Source organism: Parasteatoda tepidariorum, chromosome 9 (assembly GCF_982258835.1).
Source record: "Parasteatoda tepidariorum strain Cologne lab strain chromosome 9, Ptep-v5.0, whole genome shotgun sequence".
Taxonomy (NCBI): Eukaryota; Metazoa; Arthropoda; class Arachnida; order Araneae; family Theridiidae; genus Parasteatoda; species Parasteatoda tepidariorum.
In genome coordinates this window covers 98,531,493-98,557,774 of record NC_141763.1, presented here as the reverse complement: position 1 = coordinate 98,557,774, position 26,282 = coordinate 98,531,493, and positions in this window count along the sequence as shown.

Genomic DNA, 26,282 nt, shown 5'->3' with positions numbered 1-26,282 from the left:
CATAAAAAAAAAGCCGGAATTTCTTTGAATTAAGTTTCTTAACATAAAAAAAAGAAAAAAAAGAAAAAAGCATTGATGATTTTTATGGCAAAATCCTTTCCAAGATTTTTGAAAATATTAAATTATTAATCAAACAGAAGTCTTTTAATTTTAAGCTCATGATAAAAAATAAAAAAAATTGTAACCTGTCATAAAGTAGACACAATATTTTCATTTTTAGTGAACAATGTATAACTCTATAAGCAATGAATAGTTCAATCAGAAATTTAAGCAATAGTTCCATCAACTGTTTAAGCAATAGTTCCTTCAACAATTTAAGCAGTAGTTCAATCAAAATTTACTTACCGAAACTTGTCTTTAATTTTTTCAGATGAAGAATTTTTATTTACGAGATAATTAAAAATGACATTTTTTATCGTTAAAAACTTCATAAATATTGTTATTTCCCTCACATTATTTTGATATAACTAAAACTAAAAACATTTGATGTAACTAAAACTATAAAACTAAAAACAATGGAAAAAGAAGCGTACAAAATTTAGATCATACATCTGTCTCGATACCATAATTAAGCCTCACCATCCTAAAGTTACTTTTAAAATGTGATTTTCGATATTTGCTTTTTAATAACTGCAAATCAGTCTGTAAAAAGTCCTTAGTTATTTTATTTTTATTTCATCGTTAAAAAAAATGAAAATCCCTCTTTTGCTTTGTAAAAAATTTTCATATTTTTAAAAAAAAAAGAACATATTCTTTGTTAAACTTTCTAAAAACGTTTTAGTAATCTGGACTCAATTGTCTGTTTCTAAATTATTTATTTCAGTTTTAAAAATTTCCCTGAATCAATTTAAGTATTGAAACAAAATTTAGAAATTTTTTTTTTAAAAATAATTGAAGTGTGCTCTGATTGTTCTGTATCTTTAATTAATATTTAATTTTGAGTAATTTCTAGGAAATTAATCATAAACACTACGCAATATATATATTTTTTCCATTCCAATGAAGTTAAATTAAAGCAAAATAAAGACCTAAAAAAAACTTTTCTTCAAATTTCTCGAGGATAAAACTAAGTATTAGATAACTTTAAAATTGTATTGTAAACATCGTATTACCTAACTTTAGCAAATATGTGTTAGAAATTTAGAGGTCAGCACGTGCAGATCACCCACTCAAATTCTTTCAGAGCGCCACTTCAGGTAATGCTAATCCCTCTCAACGTGTGTTTGCCTTACTGTTAACAAGCTAAGAACCAACATCACATTGCCATTTACAATCTTTAAGATGTTGATCAAACAAAATTAAACCAACTCCATTCTACTAATAAGTGGCGAACTTTTCATTTTGCAGGTGAGGGTGAAGAATTTCACCTTACAGGGCCACCCCCAAGAATAGGGGCCTATTGCGCGATGCAGGGATTATTCTTTTCACAGCCAGGTGTCTATATACGTAAACTGGTAAGATAGGGTCGTCTGGCATTATACTTTCTTTTTTATTAGAAAGAAAGTGTTTCTGGTGGGGAGTACAAGTCACGTCTTGCAGTACAGGGCTGTAGTATTTTTGAGATCCTTCTTTTGTGAATGAATGGTCGTAAAAATGTCCATAAATTCACAGGTATAAAATGTGTTTAAACTTCATGATATGTCAAACATCCGGTGAATGAAAGAGAATTTTTAGCTATGGATGAAGAATTAAGACGAAATTGGAACACGGAGATAACGTAGCTTGGAGGTCCAACAAATAAGTTTTGTTAGGAATGTTTTAAATACAAATATAATTAAAAAAATATGCAAAAACTTTTTACGTTGCTAACTAAGTCAAATTTTGAAAATTACGCGTTAAAACTCTTGTCTTTTTCCTCAAAATTGGATTTTTAAAGTAGTTTTAAACGTACTCATGTATAGAAATTTCTAATATATTCTCTTTTTTTTTTTCCTTTTTTTTTTTTTTTAAAAAAAAAGAAGTAGAAGAAGAAAGAAAAAGAAGGAAAGATTTTAAAAATAAATTGTTCAACGTTGGAACAAAATAGAGTAAATGTTTGCTGCATCCTTAGTAATGTACTAAATCAAACTAGTTTTCCGTTCAGATTCAAATGTAATATCGGTTAAGCAAGTTTAAAAAATCATATTATAAGGTCCACCTTTTAGACGCTATGTTGAGGTTAAAGCAAATGTTAACGATATTATAGTCCAACAATCTTTAAGCTTTCAGATAATGTTGAAAAAAAGCTTCAAAATTTATGGAGAATTTTTATGTTTGTTAATTGCGAAGAAAAAATTGAAAGAGATATAAGACTGTTGAGAGAGAGAATTGGAAATTAAAATTGAGAGAGAATCGAGAAAGTATTTTGCATTTTTCAAAAACAATGCATTCAAATAAAGAATTTTGAGAGAATGACAAAAAGTATCAATATTAAAACATTGTACTGCGTATTTGCATACGGAAAAAAAATTAATACCAAAACGAAAATAAGTTCATGAATACAGTGTTTAAAGTAAATGTATAGCATTAATGGGCTATTCTCCTAAAAATAGAGATTTTAAGTTCATGAATTCTCCCCAAAAGTGATTAGATTGTAATATTAATAATAATTTTTGTAGTCTTATTATGACAATAAAAATAAAAATATATATTTCAAGCAATAGGAACTGAGTTTTTGAATAGTTAATATTCCAGAATCATTCACTCAACCATCATTTCAGCACGTCTTTCATTTCGTATGCTAGAATGGGAATGAAAATGTTGTTTCTCATAAAATATTTTAACTGAACTCAATACTATGCACTTGTTAAAAAATTTAGTTTCAAAATGAAAAATAACAATAGGATTTAAAAAATAAGTGTTCTTAGTTGTTGATTGCATGCTCTCTTTATCTGGCACCGTCGCTCTGTTCGCTGCCCCTCTGCAAGCCACTGCATTAAGTATAAGTGGGGACAAAAATGATAGTATACACTGAGGACTTAATGGTATACACTGGGGACTAGTATACACTAGTGACACTAGTATACACTGGGGACTTAAATGATAGTTTTTGTAAAACATTTCTTCCTATTTCTGCAAGTTAAGAAAAAACCATTATCCCTATGGAGAGAGCTTGTTTTCACCTTTTTTTTTCTTCGCCAAATCCCACCGCTAACGTATATCAACATCGTCAACTCTTGAAGCTACGTTTTTTATTGCTTTCTTAAATCATGTGAAGTGGGGAAAACAAAACTTATTGAATTAACAAGTAATAAGAATTAATAAAAATGATATCTAAAAATCGTAACAAATATGCGTCTTTCCATTCGCATTTAAAAAAATAAAAAATTGATGAAAGAGTAATAAATATTTTTTTTTGCATAGGATTTTCGCCTACAGTGAAACAATAGTAAAAAAATCGTCCCCTCGAATTTGATTAAGGGCATTTCAGGATAAGACGCACCATTTTTTGTGGTCCAATTAAATCCTATGCTCTTGCAACGTCATATAGTTGCTTTTTCTTCAAGAACGAATATTCTCTTTATTTATCGAAATATGTCGCTAGGTCTTGTAGACAGTAAGACTTCGAAACTATAACCTTTTTCTTCTCAATAATTCTGAGATATATATCGTAAAAGATAGCACGAATTAAATTTATGTTTGAAATGTTAACTTTTAAAAGCTTTTATATTGTTTTGAAAGCATAATTGTGTAATGTGATAATGAAATAAAACGGAACTATATGCAGGCGCGGATAATTACTTAAATCCTATACCGCAATGATTTTTCCTTAGCTTGCAACGGAATATAAATATCCAGCTAAAAAAACATTCATATAGTAACAATGATCATAAACATATTGCTCTCAGATTGCTCTTTTTTATGTAAAATTCACGAACTCAAGTTACCCACACTTCCTAAGTTTACTCAACTTTCTAGCATCTTAGCTGCCTTTTTTGAAACAGTATCAAAAGCGACTCCCTTCATAATTCGAACACTCATGTAAGAATTAGGATGTCATTTTTAATCAGGATGAATTTTTTATCAGGAATCTGAATATCAGGATTCGTAAGACTTAAAAATACTATATAGCGTTTTCAAAATTAGACCAGAAAATTCAGAAAGGTGACAAAAAGATTGATGATGGATGATTACTAAAATCATAATGGTCTTTTCTTACCTCGCAACGGAGTATAGTATATTTTTACAAAATTAGCTTATCATTATTTTAACATCGATCCATGGAAAAACTATTTCAACTTAAGGGTTGAACCATCCGTTGAAGGCTTGGAGAGAAAAAGATTTATTCGCCTTCCCTATGAAACTATTAAAATTTATTTTACACTCATATTTATTATCCATCATCACGATTGGGAAAGGATAATCATATGTAATAGCTATGTATTAAGTTCACGCAGACATGACGACGATGGATTACAAAAAATTTATCTAGACAAGAAATCGCGGGAGGTCTATAACAGCTCTCTACTTCCTAATTCGTATCTCGAATTTCTACAGAAGCGTTTAGTATGATTGTATCAATTGGCCTTAGAATCAGTCCATCAACTAGCATGATGGAGGTCATTCAATGCATTCTAATCAATCTAATGAAGTTATTTATATTAATCTATCTTTCTTTTTATAATTTGAAGATCAAGGGTGGTAATCAGATGTCCATGAAAGATGGTTCTAGGAAGAAACGATTTTAAAGGTTTGGGATTGTTCAGAAACTAGCATACGACTGTGATCGTAAAAATAAAAAAGTGCTCGGATGTTAAAAGCATTTATTTACATTCCTGAACAATTTAAAAAACAAAATTTAAAAGTTTTTGACATTGAAGAAAATAAAATTGGAAAATCGAGTTGGACAAGAACAGATTCTTCTCGGAATTTCTGCCCCAATTATGACTTCCACTCTCATAAATGGAACTCTCAGTTCTGACGATTCTGCAATCCTCGAGTTGCTTTTCGTTAATTTTGAGAATCATTTCGAAATCACGTGATTTTTAAGGAGAGGCATACTCTCAAATATAAGATGAAAATGTTTCCTTAACATGGAACTTCATCGCAGTGCATTTTGGGAGATTAAGACTAAAATGGCAAAACTAGAATGAAGACTAGATGATCGAAATTAAAATGACGTCATTAGGTGACCGGTTGTATGGTGTTCAAGGAGTTAGCCTCATACCAGAAAGTTGCCGGGTTAGAATTCTGATACGGTCATGGATTTAATTTTCCTTCTTGTGTTGTTGGAATAACGTTGCTTCACCTATATGGTGCTCAACGAAAAAAACAAAAAGTGATCAACAATGCCATCCACACTTAAAAAAAAATGAATGACAAAGGTGGAGAATGGTGAGTTACTTTTGACGAAATCCATTTCTTCGAAGCAGTGGCGATAGTCGTTTCATCACTTTGACAAAACGTTTCTCGGAACATGTACCAGAAAATGGTTTCGTCAAAAACGAAGAAAAATCCTTACTTATCCTTTAAGTATCCTTTTAATAATATTATTATCCTTTTAATGATAATATTATCCTTTTAATAATAATATGATTAAGTATCCTTTTTTTAGTGCAGTAGAAGTCCTGTCTCTGTCTTCATTATGTTTTCTTTGTTCACCTTGTCTACGCGTAGACGGGAAATATTATTCCTCACCATGACCCATCTTCTAAAGGTAATAACAGTCTAGGAGAACCTATTTTTCAAATTATTGATTTGTCAAAACTTAGTAAACCTCAAAAGACCATAGATGGATAGATTCAATTATCACATTTTTGTGAAAAATGTACTCAAACCGCTTTGCCTCCTTAGTCTTCCTTTGCGTTCAATTATTTCTGAAGGCTTATAAACCATGGTATGTAAAAATTCACATTTTTTATGAGTAGAATCGTGATAATTGATCTCGACTTTTGCCATCTTAGATAACTTTGAGCCATGATACTGTATAAATTTAATGCAATAGTAATTAAGATGTTAATCTGTCAAACTGTCCGTAGCATCAGGTAATCAAGTTTCTGGAGTAAAATGATATAGTTCAGCACAGTGCCAAAGTTTGTAAAAAAATTTGAACTATTTTAAAAATTATAGCGAACGTGAACTATATCATGGTAAACTATTTTTAAACTTTTTTAATTCTTCAGTTTCAATTTCAATAAACAAAAAAAGTCTTTTCTTTTATCATTTTTTAGTTATTCAGAAGGAAAAAAAAACTTAAATTTAGGAGACTACTACTAACAGTGGGATTTGAGCTCTTTGTAACTACACATAAAAAAGAAGGTTGTTAACATATCTTAAAAATTTAAGTTTTATTTATGAATAACTAAGAAATGATTAAAAAAAAAGGATTTTTTTTTCCTTTAATGGAAATTAAAATTGAGAAAAATTTTTGAAAGCTCAAAAATAAATTTTTCATGTTGCCACTGAATTTAATCATTAAGTTTTGACAAATCATTGTATTCATGTAAATTGAGGTAAATAAAAATACATAAAGACGACATGCTTTATTAGAATAAAATAATAATTGATGTGAAACTGTTTTTAAAAAAATCGTAAAAATTTCATTCCTATATCGTAAGATCCTTGCCAGAAATCAAACGCTTATTATTATGAATTTAAGAGAAAGTTATTCTAATATTAGAAAAATAATTTAAATATAATAAATATGTATGACAATAAGCTAAATTACACTATGGAAAAAATATAGTCAAAACTACAAAAATTTACCGTGTTTCTGGATCTATAAGAACACCAAAAATTTATGTAGTTTCGACCGAAGAGCTTTGGTAATGATTTTGGTAAAATCAACAACAAAAAAATATGTTTCCATAATATGAAATAAAATTTGGTAATTGTAGCAAAATTGGGTAAATTTATTAGCATATTTGAGGTCACTCCCTTGAATCATTAAGAGTTCTAGAACGTGAAGATCCTATTATTATATCAAAAGATATTTAAGGTGATACATTTTTTATTTATTTTGCGCACCGTACAACAGTTTTATTATACACATAAGAATTTTTCAAAAAAAAAAAAAATAATAATGCATATTTTGATGTGTAATGCCAGGATTCTAATAAAAGAAATTTCGTAAGCCTAGAACTCAGTAACAGGCCTTTTATTAAAACTTATCACACTCCTGGAATGCAAAAATGCCACTTTCCTAGAAGTTTCTGAGACGGAAGGTTAATTTAACAGCTAGCATCGCTTAAGTGAGTTCCCTTTAGTCACATCTTTGTAAAAAGTAAAAATGATTTCTTTTAAAAAACATTTTTTAAAGCACTTTTAGTTTTTAAGAATTTCAGATATGAAATATCAAATTTTTGGAAAATCACTCATATAGATCTATTTAAGAACGATTATGAAAGGGTTGTAGATACTAAGATATTATTTATCGTAAATTGAAATATTTATTTATAAGCTTTCTACACTGATATGCGTAAAGTAGTTAAATAAGACTCAGAAAAGTAAAGTATTTATTCAAAAATTTTATTCAATGAATATAGAAAATTTTATTAAAAAAGGTTCGATTCTTAAATATGCAAATGTTTTCGAAAGCGGTTAGGAAATATAATGTAAATACATAAGCCTTATTCATCAAATATTGAAATATTAGTTTATCTTTTACTAGTTAATTTTTTTATTCTTAAACTATAAATATTTCTAAAATTATTCGTATAAACAAAGTAGACACACAGATTTTATTCATCATCTGTCAAAATATTCTTTATAATATTTCTACTCTTAAATATGCAAGTATAGGAAGTTTAGTGGATAACAAAAACTTATTCATTAGATATTAAAATATTCATTAAAAAACTACATAATCTAAAATATACAAAACTATTTTAAAATATTCTTATAAATGAAGAAAGCCCAAATATTTTATTTCCAAATATAATAAGATAATTCCTTATAAAATTATCTTTTTTTGTGTCTAGAGCTATGTAAAAAAGATTCAGGAAAAGGAAGTAAACATAAAGCAAAACATTCTTACGATGAACTATTTCCTTGTGTTCTAATTATTGTTAATGACTACTATTAGTTTAATAGCACGCTATCTCAAATAAATAATTCATTTATTTAAATAAAGAGCAAATAAGTAAAAAAAAAAACTTTTCAAATAGTACGAGCCAGTTTTTGACCACCCAAAGCGAAAGACGAAATCTACGCATTCTGTCACCAAACATCCGAAACGCTGTAACACTTTTTAATAAATAATTTTTAATTTTTAATGAACCTATTAATAATTTTTAATAAAAAATTATGTCATATTTAACTTACAATTCTACAAATTAAGGACTAATGTCTAATTAAAACTAAAATTAAAACTGCATGTTTTACATTTCATTATTTTAAAATAAATTTATAAAACAAAATCTAAAAACGCATTACGCTTTTCTAAAATATATTATTTGTAAATATATTTCCTAAAACATGAAATTAAAGTAAAATAATTAATTTATATCTGCATTAAAATTTCACGGGCTTGTCACTAATAGTTTTTGAAAAGCATTTTTTTTAAAGTTTAAAATAAAAATAAAAATCTTAATGTAAACAATATATTATCCCATATTTTCTGATTTCCTTGGTGTCTGATTTCCTTGGTTTAATTATATAATAGTACGAGTGATATAATTTATATCTCCTTAGCTAAAAATAAACTAGTTTAAAAATTTACACAGCGAAATATCATTATTCTCTATCAATGATCTGTAACTATACTGTAAACTAGCGGTCTCCAATTTTTTCGGTTACAAAGTCTTATATAAACCTTTTTGTTAGGGAACCCTTTGCTTACCTGTGTATGAATTAAATTAAGCATCTGTGAATATACTAGAGCAGTTATGGCTCAGGTGATAGAGCATTCGCCTTTCATTGCTCAGCCACAGCTGGGAATCGGGATCGAATCCCAGCAATGGCTGATCGGTACAAATTCAGCACTCGGCTCGCACCGACCACAGTGCTGGCATAAAATATTCTCAGTGATAGACGGACGGATCATGGGTTAGAGTCCCCTTGCCGTCAGGCGAGCAGTGGTAAGGATCTTGTGGTTTTTCTCACCAAGCAGCTCAAATGCCGGTTTGTTCCAGCATAAAGTCCTCCACGAAGGCAAAATTTCTCCCAATATACTTGATCCAGGATTGGGATTGCCTTCTGGGTTGGGTTCAAAATGACAAGGCTATGAATTTGAACATAAGCAGTTGTAAACCCAAAATTGCATCGACTGTTCAACAACGGTTATAAAATAAAAAATATATGGGGTAAACTAACCAGTGAAGGAACACTTAAGCGTCGCTTGCCTTTTAGAAAATCATATTAATTTCAAAATTCGTAATTTTAGTTAAATAACAGTGTCAGCATATTTGCTACTAATGGCAAATTATGTAAAAAAAAATTGTAGAGAACTTACATAATATTGTTTTAAAGTTTTGGAGGTTCAAATAACAAGTAGTAAGAAGACCAAGTGAAGGAGCAGCTCTTACCAGTGAATGAACACCCAGTAAAGGAACACTTAATTTTGGTTATTTTTTAATGCTCTTTATGAATTTATATGCCATACAAATATCTAAAAACAAGCCTATTCTTGAAATTATAACATACAAATACTTGGAAAATGTGAACTTTTTTTGTAATCATGGATTGAAAAGTAAAGTGTCAACATATTAACACATACTGTTCATTCACCGGAAAAACTATGCCCAGTAAAGGAACATGCCTGTTCCTTCACTGGTTAGAAGATGCTTTTTGTATTTTTAACATACTTTTGATGCAAAACATCCCTAAAGGTACAAAAAAATTAAAGTTTTTCTTTCATTTTCATTAACTTAGAAGAAACCCAGTAATAGAATATTTGTTCCCTCACTGGTTTTTCGTCGTTTGGTGATCCAGTGAATAAACACTCTCTTATCTCAGTACTTGATTATGCTATGATGCTTTAAAAAAAATAAAACGTAACTTCAATAACTATATTTTGAATTATCTTTTTCACAGTGAGAAAAATAAAACTATTACATGCAATTAATTCCACTTCAAACATATAAATACAAGCACTCACCTTATAATTTTTTCAAAGAAACAAGGTTTTGCAGAGATAATAACAAACTTAAAAAAATTTTCCAGAGAAATCTATGTGACTAGGTGATCCAAAACATTGCTAGATGACTTCCTATTGTTTGGCAGTAAGCTAATGTTACCAATCAATCTAAAGAAAAACTTTCAAATTCTTATTTTTAATCAATACATATGAAATGTTCCTTCACTGGTTGGTTTACCCTACATAAAAAATTAAATATTTTGATAATATTTACTGCGAAAAATCAAATTTTTTCAGTCATTGTTTTATCTATTAAAATTATAGGTTTTATTCTCTATACATTTGAATTTGCAGGACTGTAATTGTATCTGAATTTGTTTTTGTGTATGAATTATTGTATTAAGTACACTGTATTATAATTTTCGAAAAAGAACTGTTATGATTATAAGAGAAGCATTATTCTTCATTTTAGGTCATTTTATTTTAAATTGAAAAGTTTGATGAGAAATAATGATGCAATTTCTTATAAAATCTTTATCGTAATTGATTCAATATATTGTTATTGGAAGAAATATTTTTCTTAAAGAATTGTTTTGCTTTTTCTTTCTTTACGGGTATTTACTGACATAATTTTATAGAAATATCCAAAATATCAAATAAATGATGGTTTTTTTTAATTGCAAAATATATGACTGGTTTCAAAATTTTTACTAAAAGAATTTAAACTCTTGGAGGAAGAATTTAAAGAATCATTTAAGGAATTTAATCTTTTGGAGCCCTTATGAATTTTTCGAATGTGAATTTAGAAACCGCTGCTGTAAACTATCACATATGTTCTGCCCTACGTATTATTATACATTTTATTTTCAGTATCAGGACTGAACAAGTGCGAGTACGAATTTTATGTAGCATACGTAGAATCGTGTCTTCTATACTTTTCCGATATTTTTTCTGGTGCTGCTGAATTCATGAAACTAAATAGAACTTATCAAAAAGGCGGGAGAGAATTATTTTGACAGGGTACAAAACATCCCCCATTAGTATTCCTCTCAGAAGGAGTGATATGCCCAAAAACACTATCAACTTCACCAAGAAAAAGGATTAAAAAAAAAGGGGGGCGAGTAACAGACATGGGCATCCGAAACGCGAGTAAAGCACAATGCTTTTACTTCCTGCCTGAAGCAGTAGCGGAAACTTATGAACGAACAAAACTGACAACATATTAAAAAATCCAAAAGAAAAGACATATACCTGTGCTTTTACGAACAAATAAAATAAAAACTGAGAAGAAGAAAGAAAAAAACTAAAAACTGTTAAAATCGCAACGTTATGAAGGGAGAATAATTGAACGAGTACAAAAAAAAGTAAAAGCGTGTTGCTAATCTTTTTTTTTTCTTCTATTCGAAGCTTTTGTTCGAATCTAAAACGCGGCGTTTTTAATGGGATGTTTCAAGGGGGTATTTTAATTCTTGCTCAGCCCCTTTGCTTTTAAAAGGGGTTTTCAGCAGGAAAAGCATTTGATTGACGGATAGCTTATATTTGAAAGGGTTTTTGCCTCTTTGTTGTTTGTTTGGTGGTTTGGGGGGGATGGAGGTGATTTCCAGCCCTTCCATCCTGTACTTTTTTATTAATGCAAATTTCATCACCCTTCATTGATTACTCTCAATGTTCCTGATATTTCTACTATCAAATAATTTAACAATAACTATTTTGTGTTATGAAACTAAATTAACTTATTAAGGCACAAGTCACAATTTTTCAATAATAATTTTTGTAAAACCAATGTCACGAATTTCGTTGTGGCATTTCTCTTTCTCAATGGTTTGGCAACTAAACATATTTTATTAAACTTGCAATCGAATCAAGTGATCAGTTGAACTTTTAATATTCTAGAACCCTTTTTTTTTTAAACATTATAAAATGAACTCGGATGCGAGATAAGACCAACACTCTGAAAAATCACCGTTAAAAGTACCAGAGTTCAGGGTGCCGGTAGTTTTTATTGTAAAATCCATTTTTGAAGGAACATGTTACGGAACAAAACATCTGATATATCATGATTGTTTTAGTAATAATTATCTTAAAATCGCTGAACCATTGTAATAACATAAATATTACTATTAGAAATACAGTATAATATTTTACAGTAAATATGGATTTCACGATAGAATGGAATTTACGGATGATGCACCTAAAATATCGGTACTTTATACCGTAATCCGAAATTTTTTACAGTGTGAGGAGCACGTTTTCCTCCCATGAACTTAGCTGTAAAAAAAGAAGTGATATTGAGAATTAGTTAGATAGATTAAGTTAAGAAAAAATTAAAGCTCACTATTAATAGTAAGATGGTTTCGATATTCTTTTTTCTATATTTACTATCATTGTTCATTTGCTAACACAAAATTGAATTGTATTTAAATATTAGACCGATTTAATTATAAATAAATATCCTAACTTTATTGTTAAATATACTTCCTTCAGTGATCTCCCTAAGCGTTTTTAGAAGGCCTACCAGCCCTTCTTGAACTTTGGATGCACTCACTCTCTTTACCCTTTTTGTAAAAATAAACCGTCACCCAGTAAAAACGCTGGCTTTTTATTTATATTCAATTAAAAAAATTAATTCATTGTTAAAATAACAATTACACAGTGGTAAAATTATCTGTGTTTATAGATTTGATTCTTATTACTGGTACAAACATTTTTTTTTTTAGGATTCTTTTTTCGAGGGAGGGGTGGAGAAGTGCCTCTTAGTTCGGGGGGAGGGGTATTAAACAATTTTTTTAGTGAATTTTACTTGAAAAATTATATTTTACCTAAATAGCATTTTTTTTCAAATGTTCTGTTAAATGTTCATTTTCTCAGAATATTCAATTTAAATTATAAAAAAAAAAAAAATTCTTTAAGCTATTTATCAAAAAAAAAAAACTTTTTTAATTCATTTATTTATTTTTGAAAAAAAAATTATGCACAGCTATTTTCTCTTAGCATGCCTATAATTATTATTTATAAAAGCAAATTTTTCTCTTATTTAGATAATGAGTGAAAATTACTTTTTGACCTATGCACATAAAATAGTATAAAATGGCAACTTATAAACTGTTGAGGATCAAATTCAGTCCTATGATATTACACATTTTGATAATTTTTTGTGCTGTTGCCCGTTCAAGTCTCAAAAGCGCCTTTTTCTGAGAGGAAGTGCCCTGACCTTTTTTCATTCTTAGAGGGAACTCTACTTTCCTATTCCAAATAACGCCTTCGTCACATCAATTCAAAAAAGGATTACTTTAAGGAATGCTGCTGAAAAACCTTTCGTTTTATTTTTAAAACAATTATTATAAGTCTGAACAATTTAGAAACACAAGACAAGATATTTATATATATCAAAAATAAAAATTGTCTAAAGTACATAAAAATTGTGTTAAGTACTCAAATAAAAATTGTAAAAACGTACTCTATAGTTCCTCTGAAATCAAATTTTAAAAGTGTCAGATATTTTAAATTTGATTTCGCAGGAACAATTCGACCGATTTCACACAGATTTTTCCGTGCATCAGACGTAGATTTTATTAACCTTCCGTTTGGCTACACAGGCATTGTCATTGCGTAAGTTTACAGGCCCGCGAAGAGTTTACACCAATCAAATTCAAAAATATTTTTGCGTCTGAACTTTGTTTCTTTATTCAACTAACGTCAAAAGTAGCTTCCAGTAATTGCTACAAACTACCATTTTTTTTGTATCGCTCTACCTACTACACTACTTTTTTTAAAAAAAGTAGTGCATAACACTACGAACTACGCAAAAAGTAGCGACTACATTAATTTCGCTACTTGTAACGCGCTATCTCCGATTACTAGATTTGAGTACGTAATTGTTCTTCTAAAACAGCTGTCAGTAAACTTTTGATCCTTACAGACCACCAAGCGGAGAAACTTTTATCTAGCGAACCACGATCTCATTATTTGGAAGAGAATTCGATTGGATTTTTAAATGTCTCCCTCCGAAAAAAAATTTATTTTCTTCCGCAATTTTTAAAAATTGAACTAATTTAAAAGTTAATCAAAGTGGCAGGTTTCAAAGGAACACATAGCATATTTTCATTGAAATTTTTACTTGATGGGGCAACTAATGATGAGGAAGATGATATTGATTAATAAAATTTTACTAAATAATTACAATAAAACTAATAATATTCGGCCTGTGTGATATCACAACTTCACATCAATGTGAAGGTGAGAAATTAGACTGAAGGTCAGAAATTAGAACAAATCAAAAAGCATCATTCGTTAACTCTGCGCGTGATAACAATTTTGTGACACCTTTGAGGAGAAAATGTTTCAAACCATAAAAAGCTTTATACATTTTTTTTTTCACAATAAAAACTCCAAATTTAGTTTTAGGGGTCTAAAAATTATATAAATATTTTCAATGAGCTGTTAAATTTACAATGTATAAATTTTCAACATGAAAAATATGGAATTTTAGAAAAAAAAACAATTGCTCCAAAGTATTCTTTTACTTTACGGAAAAGAATAACACCAAATATTGGGTTTAAAATTGTGATAGAATAAATAAAAATGCCAAATTTTGGGTCGAAATTACATTGTCGTTATAGTACTTTACTGTCGATGAATTGGTGGGAAGAGAAGCCAAATTCACTTCTCCACCAAAGGTAATACCGGACGGTTAACCGTTAAAATAAGAAATATAGATGCTCGAAAATCAATCTACCAATTAGGGAAAATCAGTTTAAAAAAAAAAAAAAAAAAAGCTTTAAACTGAGTAAATCGACCTCAGAAAATTAAGACTGCGTTATATTTCGAATTCTGGCACAAGTGTGATACAACATTATCGCAGTGTGTTTTCAGGTGGAACAAAAATATAATTGTGATTTTCTTGTATTCTTTTTGCCAAATTCGAATAAACATATTAGTCCTTTTTCCTTATAATTGGAAAATAAATGGATGTTGAAACAAGATGGTTTACTTAGAAAACATTTTTACAAGACTTCATGAACAAACATTTATACATGTTAACCTGAATAACCAGAATCCAGAGAATGTCTACATTCTCATCGGTGAATGTTGACAATCACATAGTCGCTTTTATTGAATGTCCGAAATATTTGTTATATCCGATTTCATATAAATTTATTCGTTGATATTAGTATATATATTCGATAATTTAATATCTGCTGAGGATAGATTAGAGGAAACATGAGTGTTCGGAGTACCGGTTAAATGCATACCGGTCGGTGACACTTGACCTTCAGAAAACATCAGTGTAGGGTATACCGGGCAAATATATACCGAGTAGTGGCTCTGAACCTTAAGAAAACATCAGTGTAGGGTATACCGGGCAAATGTATACCCGGGCAGTGACACTAGTCCTAGTAGATAGATTTCGGACATTTCCAATGCGAATATGAGATTGTCAACATTCACCTGTGAAAGTCAACAATCACCAATTTCTGTCATTCACAGTAACATACACATCTGAAATGTTATCTGTTGCCTAAATAGAATATTTTGATTGCTGGTTGAAGTGAAACTAACATTCTACGTTTTGGGATGCAAATGAAATGTTCAAGGACTTGCTAAGTCACGTTTGAGTATTTCAAACTTATATATATATCGTAAAAATTCGAGACAGTTTCTAAAATAACAATAGTTTAAGAGTCAAAACATATTTCCGATTTCTTAGAATTTTTTTATGATGCTTTTTGTACTTCGCGTGCACCTTTTGAAGACACTTAGCTGTGTATTTTCGCAAAGCATTGTATATTATTTAGTTGAGATAGCGGGTTCATAGCTGCGATGACAAACTGAATGGGACTGGTCATTTTTATCTTAATATGCTTAAAAATATATATTTGCTATTTAAACCCCAATTCATCGATGAAATGTAAAATAGGTTACTGTTAATGAGAGAAATCAGTGGTTGTTGACTTCCACCGGTGAATGTTGACAATCTCATAGTCGCTTTGGTAAATGTCCGAAAAATATACTAGGACTTGTTAAGTGCCACTGACCGGTATACCCTACATTAATGACCAGTATGCAGTTAACCGGTACTCAGAACACTGATGTTTCTCCTAATCTATCCTCAACAGATATTAAAGTATATAATCAATATAATAATATCAACCAATAAATTAATATCAAATCGGATATAGTAAATATTTTGAACATTCACCAAAGCGACTATGTGATTGTTGGCATTCACCGGTGAAAGTCGACATTCTTTTGAACTCGGTCGTTCACGGTGACATATATACAACTACCCAGTGTCATACATTAATGAAACTGCTATTTTTCAATCTTGATATTAGTTATCATAAATTCTTCTTTAAACCCAATCCAAGAAGTATAAAACCTTTTTCAAAACAGAGTATTAAAGGGGTGAACTTGATAATATAAAGCCTTCATTTACATTAAAATTATAAAGGCGGATAATGCCGACACGTTTCGAGCACTCAGAAATAGGAGGCCAATTTAAAGATTCGCCAGACATGAATAAGGAGAACAGAAGACTATTTCTCTTCTGTTCCTTTCCTTCATGTTTCGCGAGTCTAAAGAATGGGATCCTATTTATGAGTGCCCGAAACAACATATGCCGACTGTTTCCACCTGTAAAATTTTTTTAATCAAATTAGGTTTTTGTATTATCGAGCATCTTACCGTTTCAGTTTTTTGGAGTTATTTGTTAGTAAAGGAATGGTTATAAAAGAATTATCCATTCAGCGTATAAATAATAAAAATATTCTTTTCTTCATAATTTTGGGTCTAATTTTTATTAACTATTCAAATAATTACTATTATTAGAAAAATAAATTCAAAAAATATCTAAACTGGATGAAATCGTCTACTTAGTCTATATCCGTTATTTAAAGGAGTTTCAAATTATTCTTTGTTGGTCATAGGACCATTTGAATAAATAGAACAATCCATGAAATTGAATAGAGGTGTGTATCATTTAAATAAAAACTAAATAAGTACTAAAAAATCAAAAATATTTTATTGTAACGGAAGGAAGTTTGATGCACTCTTTACTGCATGCTTTTCTTATTATAAAAAAAAAACGTGAACTGACACCTTATAATAAAAAAAAGGACAGAATTAGATAAAGATAGGAGCATACAAGCCTTACATATTTATATTCATTCATAAGATATGACATTTTTCAGAATCGAGTTTCACTGTTTTGCACCCCTAAGAATGATATTGACGGGAGGAAGGGTTAGTGTTAGAAGGCGAAATAAAATAGACAACTCAGCATGTGCAACTCGTGCGTAATTCGATACTTTTGACATTTTCTTTAACTTTTTAACCTTATCAATGGGTTGCTATGGATAGATTTACACTGAATCTGGGTATCGTTTACACGTGTACCAGATGAACAGTGGGTATTGCGAACAATACAACTCCTCGAACTCATTGTGGGTTGTATTTCCGCAAGACTACAAAGTTTTTACCCTTTTTCTGGTTTTTCGTAAGGTTTTTTTCCATCCCCCTTCATCTCTCCTCTTTAACTTGCACCCCCTCCCCCCTTCAGGATGAAGAAAAACCAATTTCCGGTTAAAAAATTGATGGATGCTTTGGTTATTCGGTTTGGTGATTTTTCTCTTTAGGCGAATTGAATAACGAGGGGTATTTTAATCAGATTTCAATAATGCTATTGAAAATAGACTATAAGGAAAAATCTCTTCTATTGATTTCATTTCCACAGGATAAGAGATTTTCATCAGGTACAGTGAATGGTACAGAATTCTCTAAATTGAAGTTATGTAAAATATTAACAGTTGGAAGTATAAGTAATTGGGTATAATATAGACTACGTCACAGGTTGTGTTGTTCCTACTAAATTTAACCAATGAACGGCATTTTCTGCGAGCCTAACTTCAAGCCACAAATAAACAAACAAAGTGTTCAATCATTTAAATAGCTGCTCGCCAGATTTTATTGCATTATAAAGAAAAGTTATTGAAACTAAATACAACTAAATAAACAACAACAACTAAAACAAATAACAACAACTACTAATAACAATAACTAAATAAACAACAACTAAATTCCATTCGTTTAGCATTGCGTCATATGTTGTTCCTACTAAATCGAAGTAGTTGTGTTTTTTTCATATTATACCCAATTATGAAAATGATGATTAAGTGGATTTTGTAAAAAATACTTGCTTTGTAAAAAGTATTTTGTAAAAAATTTTTAAAAAATATTATTTAAAAAACATTTATATATAAAAATAATTAAATTTTGTAAAAAATATTTGCTTTGTTTTTAAGAAAAAATCGTTTAAATAAATGATGATTTAAATAACATTGTACCCGAATATAATCGAATCAAGCATAAAACGGTATTAAGAAAAATTTGAAAAATGTTAGTTTTTTTCGTTATAATGAAATGTTTTGTTTATTTTTTTCAATGTTACAGTAAAATTATTTACATGAAACAATTATGACAAAGATGATGGAATACTACATCATAATTTGTATCAATTATATCATTCTGAATTAAGTGAAAGATATATTTTAGATAATAACAAGAGAAAAAATAATAATAATAACCATATTTTCAGAAATGAAAAAAATTCTATCTGTTTCACAAAAAATATGCATGCTAAAAATATGTATCATAAAAATTATCATCCATATTAATCATTTAAAAAGTAACGGTTATTTAACTAAAGAAATAATAATAAAGAACTTAAATAGCAGTTTCGATTGATTCTAAAAAGCTTTTATCGAAAATTATCGTAAATATCAAATATATATTACAATATATATCCACTAAGTGTAGTCTTAACTATTATAAAATATAATCTAATATAACATCTTCAATAAAGAGATCTGGAAACATTAACTTATTATTTAGTAAAAAAATTTAAAAATAATTTTAAAAAAATTCAAAATAAAAAATAATATTTTTAAAAACTACGTTTTTGTAGTGGAGAATAATAATTAAAAAAAATTGAAAAACAAAATACGTGGGGCGCATGAAATACATAACAGTAATGTTATATTAGTGTGTGTATGTGTGTTCTTGAGAATATGTGTATGTATATCTGTAATTGTAATTGTATCTGAATGTGGATGTGGAATATGTGTGTATATGCATATGTATGTGGATGTATATGTGGCTGTGCATGTGTATGAGTAAGAAAATGTGTATATGTATGCGTATATGTACTGTTACGTATTTCATGCGCCCCACGTTTTTCGTTTTTCAATTTTTTTTAATTATTATTCTCCACTACAAAAACGTGGTTTTTAAAAATATTACTTTTTATTTTGAATTTTTTTATTTTAAATTATAATTTTTTTAATTTTTATTTTATATTTTTCAAAAATTATTACTTTTCAATTATTATTCTTCACTACAAAAAACGTGGTTTTTAAAAATATATATTTTTATTTAGATTATTTCTCTTAGTCAAGAGTAGTCAAGATTACTACAAGACCAATACTAAAATAATAGAACTTTCATTTTAAATTAGGGATACAAAAATCTTTATAGAAAAACAATACCTTTACGACTTTCATTAGTTTTATGCTGATGACAACCAAAACAATCTGGAAATGAATGAGGAAAAACTGGATCCTACCACGTGATTTTTCAGCCAATAAAAATACTCCGACAATAAAAAAAATTTCACCTGGCATGCAATACTAATTTGAAATAATGGAATCGACAACAAAAGACAATCTCGAAAATATTTTTTTTTTAAATTTTAATTTTATTTTACTTTGCATGTCTTTTTTCTCTTCATTTTCATGCATTGTCATCCAATTCTGAACTATGTGCCAAATTTGAAGTTTGTAGCTAGTCGGGAAGTTAGTTTAAAATCGATTACAAAATTCCACCCGGACAGACATACACGAAGGCAAGTTTATATAAACGTGGTAAAAATAGAAATAAAAAATTATTAATAAAGTAAAGTATTTTTTTAATATAAGAAATAGACTAGAGGAATTCGAAATTTTGTATGTTTTGTATCTTCTAAATATTTTTATTCCACTGTATGACTGAAGCACATGAATTTAGAGTTATTGAATAAAAAATTATCAGTTAGATGTTAAAGAACTGAGGATATTTATGTAGCTTTATTTATAAAATATGTTTCAACCAAACATTTTTTTAATTATGCTAAACTAACAATGAAAGTTAACAATGTTATTACGTGCATAAACTTATACTGTATGGTAATAAAATTATCTAATTAAAGGTAACACACTCTACTTTTTAGATTTATTTTTAATTTTCACGAAAGTGCTCGCATTCATACTTTTATTCTTTTTAACGATCAAAAATTTAATACGAAGTAAAAATTAAAAATAAGAGATTTTTTAACTTGTCCATGGAAATATATTTAAGCAAAAATAACCAAACAAAGTAAAAATAATTTTATAATAAAATTGTAGTTTTACCGTAATTCTAAGGATATAAAATTACTGAACTTATAAAAGATGGTAAATTGCATCCTAAAATTCTTAAATAATTATGAAACTGAAACTTGAAAACCATTTTATAAATTTTTGTCTCATTTATTTGCCTAAGCATGTACTTAGGAAACATAATTAAATAAATGTTTACTAGTTCTACTTACGAAGCATGTTTCCGGAGAATTTTCTTTTCAATAATCCGAATTATTCCTTTTAGTAAAACAAATTCTGAAAGAATTATAAGAACGCAATTTATGTAAAATAAAACTCATCGACCATTTAGAACATCGATAACGTTGCCAATCTTTTCTTATTCGTCGCAAATTTTAAACTCATTTAAAAATAAATGTGCAAGCAAATAATGTGTGAAAGAATCGTTTGCAGCAATAATGATGAAATTATCGTTTGAAATAATGAATCTTTTGAAATTATATTTTAAACGTTCATAAATCAATTCGCGATCGCAACGCCTGAATACGCCCCTTAGCGGGTAGTATATTTTCAGGCTTTTATTCATTAAGTTTTCATTTATTAAGTTTTTATTTAATTCAATCAAAAACATTGCAGAGTAGGACATTTTTTTAGCAGTAAAAAAAATATTTCCTATGGAAAAGGCAGAAGAACTTGAAAAGAACGACCCAGAACATTGGTAAATCTTTCTGGTCCAGAACAAACTCAACATTTGAAGAACAATCTCACAATAATTTTTACCTTTCTATTATATATATTTATATATATTGCTTCAATTCATTACAAATTAAAGTAAAGTTAACATTGCTTACTTCATTCGAATGAATGAACTTGCAGAACTGTTATAGTTATAGAATATTCTTCTTCTTTATAGAATAGTATATATTTCTGAATCTATATGATTCGCAAAAATAGATTATCTTTTTAATGTGTTTTTCGATATTTTAGAAATAAAGAATCATCCGAATTACTTGAAATAGTATCATTTGTGCTGATTATTAATAGCTTTTTAACGTTTTTAATTTTGAATGAATAATTTCGACTAGAATTCAGCTATTCTGTTTTTAAGTTACATATTTAATTTCATATCGAGATCTTGCAATTATAAAATTATGTTGTGTGGTAAGTCATCTAAAAGTAATGAAGGGATCATCTATGTACATATTATTTGAAAATAAAATTTTCAAACGAAGAATATTTCATTTAGAATTCTCCGGATTTATAAAGCAAGTAAGTGTTATGATTTTTATAATAAAAAATCTAATTTGATGATAGTTCTCTACAGAATGGTTTTCTACGTCTGATTATAAACTTTAAGACTAGAAAAAAAGAAACAGTATGAAAGTTTTTTATTTCAATATCAGGAATTTTAAGAATTATAAATTTTTTTCATCGTAAGTATTCCTTATTTTTCGTTTTTAGTTTATAAATAATGATTTTTTATTGAAACTTCAAATTTTTTGATAAAAATTAGTTGTCAAAAAACTTTTTTTGCAAAATTAAATTGTATAACATTATGTGCTTCTGTATATTTCTTGCATAATTTTAATGTTTGAAGTTATATGATGCAGAAAAGTATGGAATGTAGAATTTAATTAGACCTTTAACATTAGGTTATTAAATTTAGTAGAACGATTTCTCAGTCACTAGGTTTTAACTCTAATTACAAGATTTTTTACAACTATTTTCCGATGTGTTTTGGATGTTCCTTCTTTAAAAAAAAAGATATTCCATTTGGTTTTTACTTGCATACAAAAGAATATCATAAATTTTTCTTTTTTAAATTTGCTAAGCAACAATAAAGAAGGAACATTGCTATGCTACATTGAAGAAATTTTCAGTGCAACTGATGATCTTGTTGTTCTACTAGCAGGAATTCGTTTCAAATAACAACACTCCCTATAGGCCGTTGAGATCGCGAAATTGAGTCATGAAATTGTTTATCATTGGTAATAAATATTTTAAAAGGCACTAAAGTTTTTTATTGTATGTTTTGCTTGAGGTTTATTATGATATGGAGGAAAAAAATATTATAAAAAAGGCAAAAAAAGAACATATGATTTGTGGTTAGAAATATAAATGTTATTCCTGTTCTATCATGAGATTTTTGTGTTAAGTAACTGTTTGGCTGTCATCTATACGTGAATGAGTTTCGTATTCTAATAGTCCAGAATCACCAAGTGGAGAGTTCAGGGTGCAGGAAAATTTTCATGTGTTACAGGAGTGGAAGGAAAACTTTAGTGTCAACTCCAGGACTCGTTAATCATGTCGAGATTGACAGATATGCTTAAAATATGTACCTAGCTGCAAGGAATTCTGTGGCTTCATAAGGTGTTCATCCTTAATTTATTACTATAAGATTATAAGAAATTCGTTGTTTTGTTAGGCATCTGATTCTGGTAAATATAATAATGTGTATTCTTATCAAGTGACTTTCACTTCAAGTTTTCATTGAACGCGTGCTCGATTCTCCTTGGCTGTAGGCTTAGTTGGCGAGGATAAAATTTTGGTATTTTAACAGTATTAACGCTTTTGTCCCAAGCTCTGTTACCGAAGAAAATAAAAGCGCCCTATAGTTGAAGAAATGAGATGAGTTCAAACAACATGCATGATCTTGTCGTGAAGAATGATCTGGGCTTTAGAACAGATAAATAACTTTAATATTTTAAAAGTTAGTAAACTTTTTTAAACATAGCAATTCCAACATAGCAATTCTTTTTTGCAAAAAAGGGAAAAAGATTAAGATGATCAATATCACTGCCCCATTCTCTGTTTTTACAGATTTTTATGAGCCCAGGTAATGCAGAATTGGAGAAAGTTTTTAAACATTTAAAAATTCGACCACAAACGCTTTTCATTTTCCCATAACTGTGGCTTTTCCCCATATTGCCCTTTTGAGCAATTTTCAAAATAAGCGTAGGCAGTGCTGGCTTTAAATGAGCTAAACTCGACCAACGGTAATGAGTAAGAGTTACAAACTCACAGCAGTTATAAAAAGAGCATATTATTCGCAAAAAAAGTATAATTTATTATTACAACGTAGCCTTCCAGAACAGTCAATACACGATTTTTCTCAGAGTAAACAGTTTGAATACCATCCTTTTACGACTATTTTACTGTTTTGAATGATTATAGTAAAATAACAATTGAATAAATTCTTAATTAATCACTTTTTATGAGAAATTTCTAACAGCGTAATTATAGCCTAAATATGTACTTTAGATTATGAGATTTGATTAAGTTCTTCACCAACAGTTACAGAAACACAATACAGTGATCAATTTTATCGATAAATAAGTTATCATAGAAATAACATCTGTTTATTAATCTACCTCTAAGATAGACTAAATATTATGGAACAACTATCATTTTACCCCAGAAAACTAATTGTTCCGAAGTCACCTAAACTGTGACATAGTTTCCCCATTTTTCGGTAACTTTAAAACGAATGATAACAGTCTATGTGGATGCTTGATTGCAATCCATCGTGAAGTGTAATTATAAATAAATTAAAATTATTCAGTTTAATGAATAGATTGAAAATGCCATTGGCGAAACTTGGTAAAATAGATTCGCAAGCGCCAAGCGATTAATTTTGAATTAATCCATGACAAGCTGTGCATATTAACAAGATATATTCATTTATCTAGAACTAATTCTAAATGCGACAGAGTAACAGAAAACAGAGCACAATTATGCACTAATGTATGATTGATGCATGAATGTATGATTGATACGTTGTCAAATTACATACTAAATTAAGCTGTCTTCTCAATATCATCAAAGAAGTGCATCTTTTTTAAATAATTTTTCCACATTGTTATTCCTTCGACGGAAACACAGACGATATATCGATGAATTGTATTTATTTATCATGCCGACAAAGTAAAAAAGAATTCTCCGAAAATTAAGGGGTATCGCATGATTGAGGTTTCTTATTAAAGGTTGTTTGACAATCAAATTGGTTCTAAGAATCATTCCATTCTGTCTCTTTCATCTCTGTTTGATTGGTGTCAAACGAATTAAATGAAGTTATTTAGAAAAATATTCTTAGATTTATAAATTAAATACTCCAGTCAGAAGTGCAGATACCTCTGCATTCTTCCTGACAACAAAACATGCAGTCTGTCAAACTGAGTAAATTAGCAAACTATTTTAACTGAATTATATAGATCAGTAAATTATTTTCTTTATAACAGTCTTTGAATAGCCAACCCAATTTTGGCTGTACAGCTACTAATATTCAACTCCGAAGCCTTGTAATTTTGAACCCAATCCAGAAGACAAGAGAACTCTTGAATCAAGTATAGGGAGATATTTGTCTTTGTGAAGGACTTTTTTTGATGGAACTCACCTGCATGTTCGTTACATGGGGAGGAAAACCTCCCACGGTTAGCTTGACGTCAAGAGGACTCTGACCCATGATCCGTCAACCACTGAAGATATTTTACGTCAGCACTGTGGTCGGGTGTGAAATTCGTATCGACCAGCCTTCATCGGGATACGAACCCGGTTCACTTCATTTGGAAAGCAAACGCTTGAGCCAGCACGGCTCAGCAATAAGTTAGGTTACAATAAAATTAGGTTAGCAATTAGGTATAAGCCCTCCTTAACATCTATTAGCCCTTTTCAGGACAGTGTGATGAAAACCATCGCACTAAATTTTAGCAGCTATTAAAATTACAAAATAGATTTTATCTCTTAAACCAGAAGTATTCAACCTTTTAAACTTTGGGATAACCATTGAGCTTACTGTTTTCTTGAAAGAACCTCATGATCAAGAAACGGAAAAAATTATCTATCAAAACCTTATCTTACTAACGTTTGCAAAATTATTATTACATCTTTATTTTATCACAATACAATCATCTCAATAAGATAACGAATGGTATTGTAGGTAATGTTCTTTTTTTTATTTTCTAAAATTTTTTCTATAGGTAACGAACAAAAGCAACAATATTTTAAATTATATCAATGCAATAAACAATTCAAAAATCTAGGGTTCCGTGGGAGTTATTGAGTTGAATACCTCTGTCTTAGACAACGCGGTTTGGATTTCTGACTCCCAAAATATAGGGGGTAGCCGCCAATATGGGAAATAGGGTTCCCATAATTTTACCGTGATAGCGTTTCAAAATGTAGACCCCTTTATGTAAATTTTACTTTATGCGTATTTTGCTATATCTGAAGAACTTCTTAAACGAATTCAAAATTTTTTACATATAATTATAAAATTCGTTCATCCAAAGATAATTCCATGCAAAAAGAAACTTCAGTAAAAAAAGATTTTTATTATTATTTTATTTAATGGTGGTCGAAAAAATTTTTGAATTGTAAGATATAAAATTTTTGCCTCATTTTAAAGAATGTAATTGTACATAGCAAAACATAAAATTTTAGTGAAGTCGGTTGAATAGTTTCCGAGAAATCAAATTATAAGTATGTGATTTTTTTTTTTGTGAAATTCAATTTCTCAAGAACTATTCGATAGATTGCGATCAAATTCTGCATTTTGCCATGTAAAATTAAATTCTTTCAATGAGCCAAATAATTATATACCACAAAATTCAAATTTTTTTCCGACCATTATTGAATAAAATAATAACAAATATTTACCAAAATTCGATCTTTGCTGGAATTATCATTGAGTGAACGAATTTTATAATTGTGTAAAAAAATATTTCAATTCGCTTTAGAAGTTCTCGAGATACAATGAAAATCCCAAAAGTAAAATTAACATCACGGCGAGCCCTATCTTGACCAAACTATTGATACCATATTTCCCATATTGTAACTAACTCCTATATTTTAGAGATCAGGAATTCGTTGGGCAAATGGTATGTTTATTCATAAAAACTGCG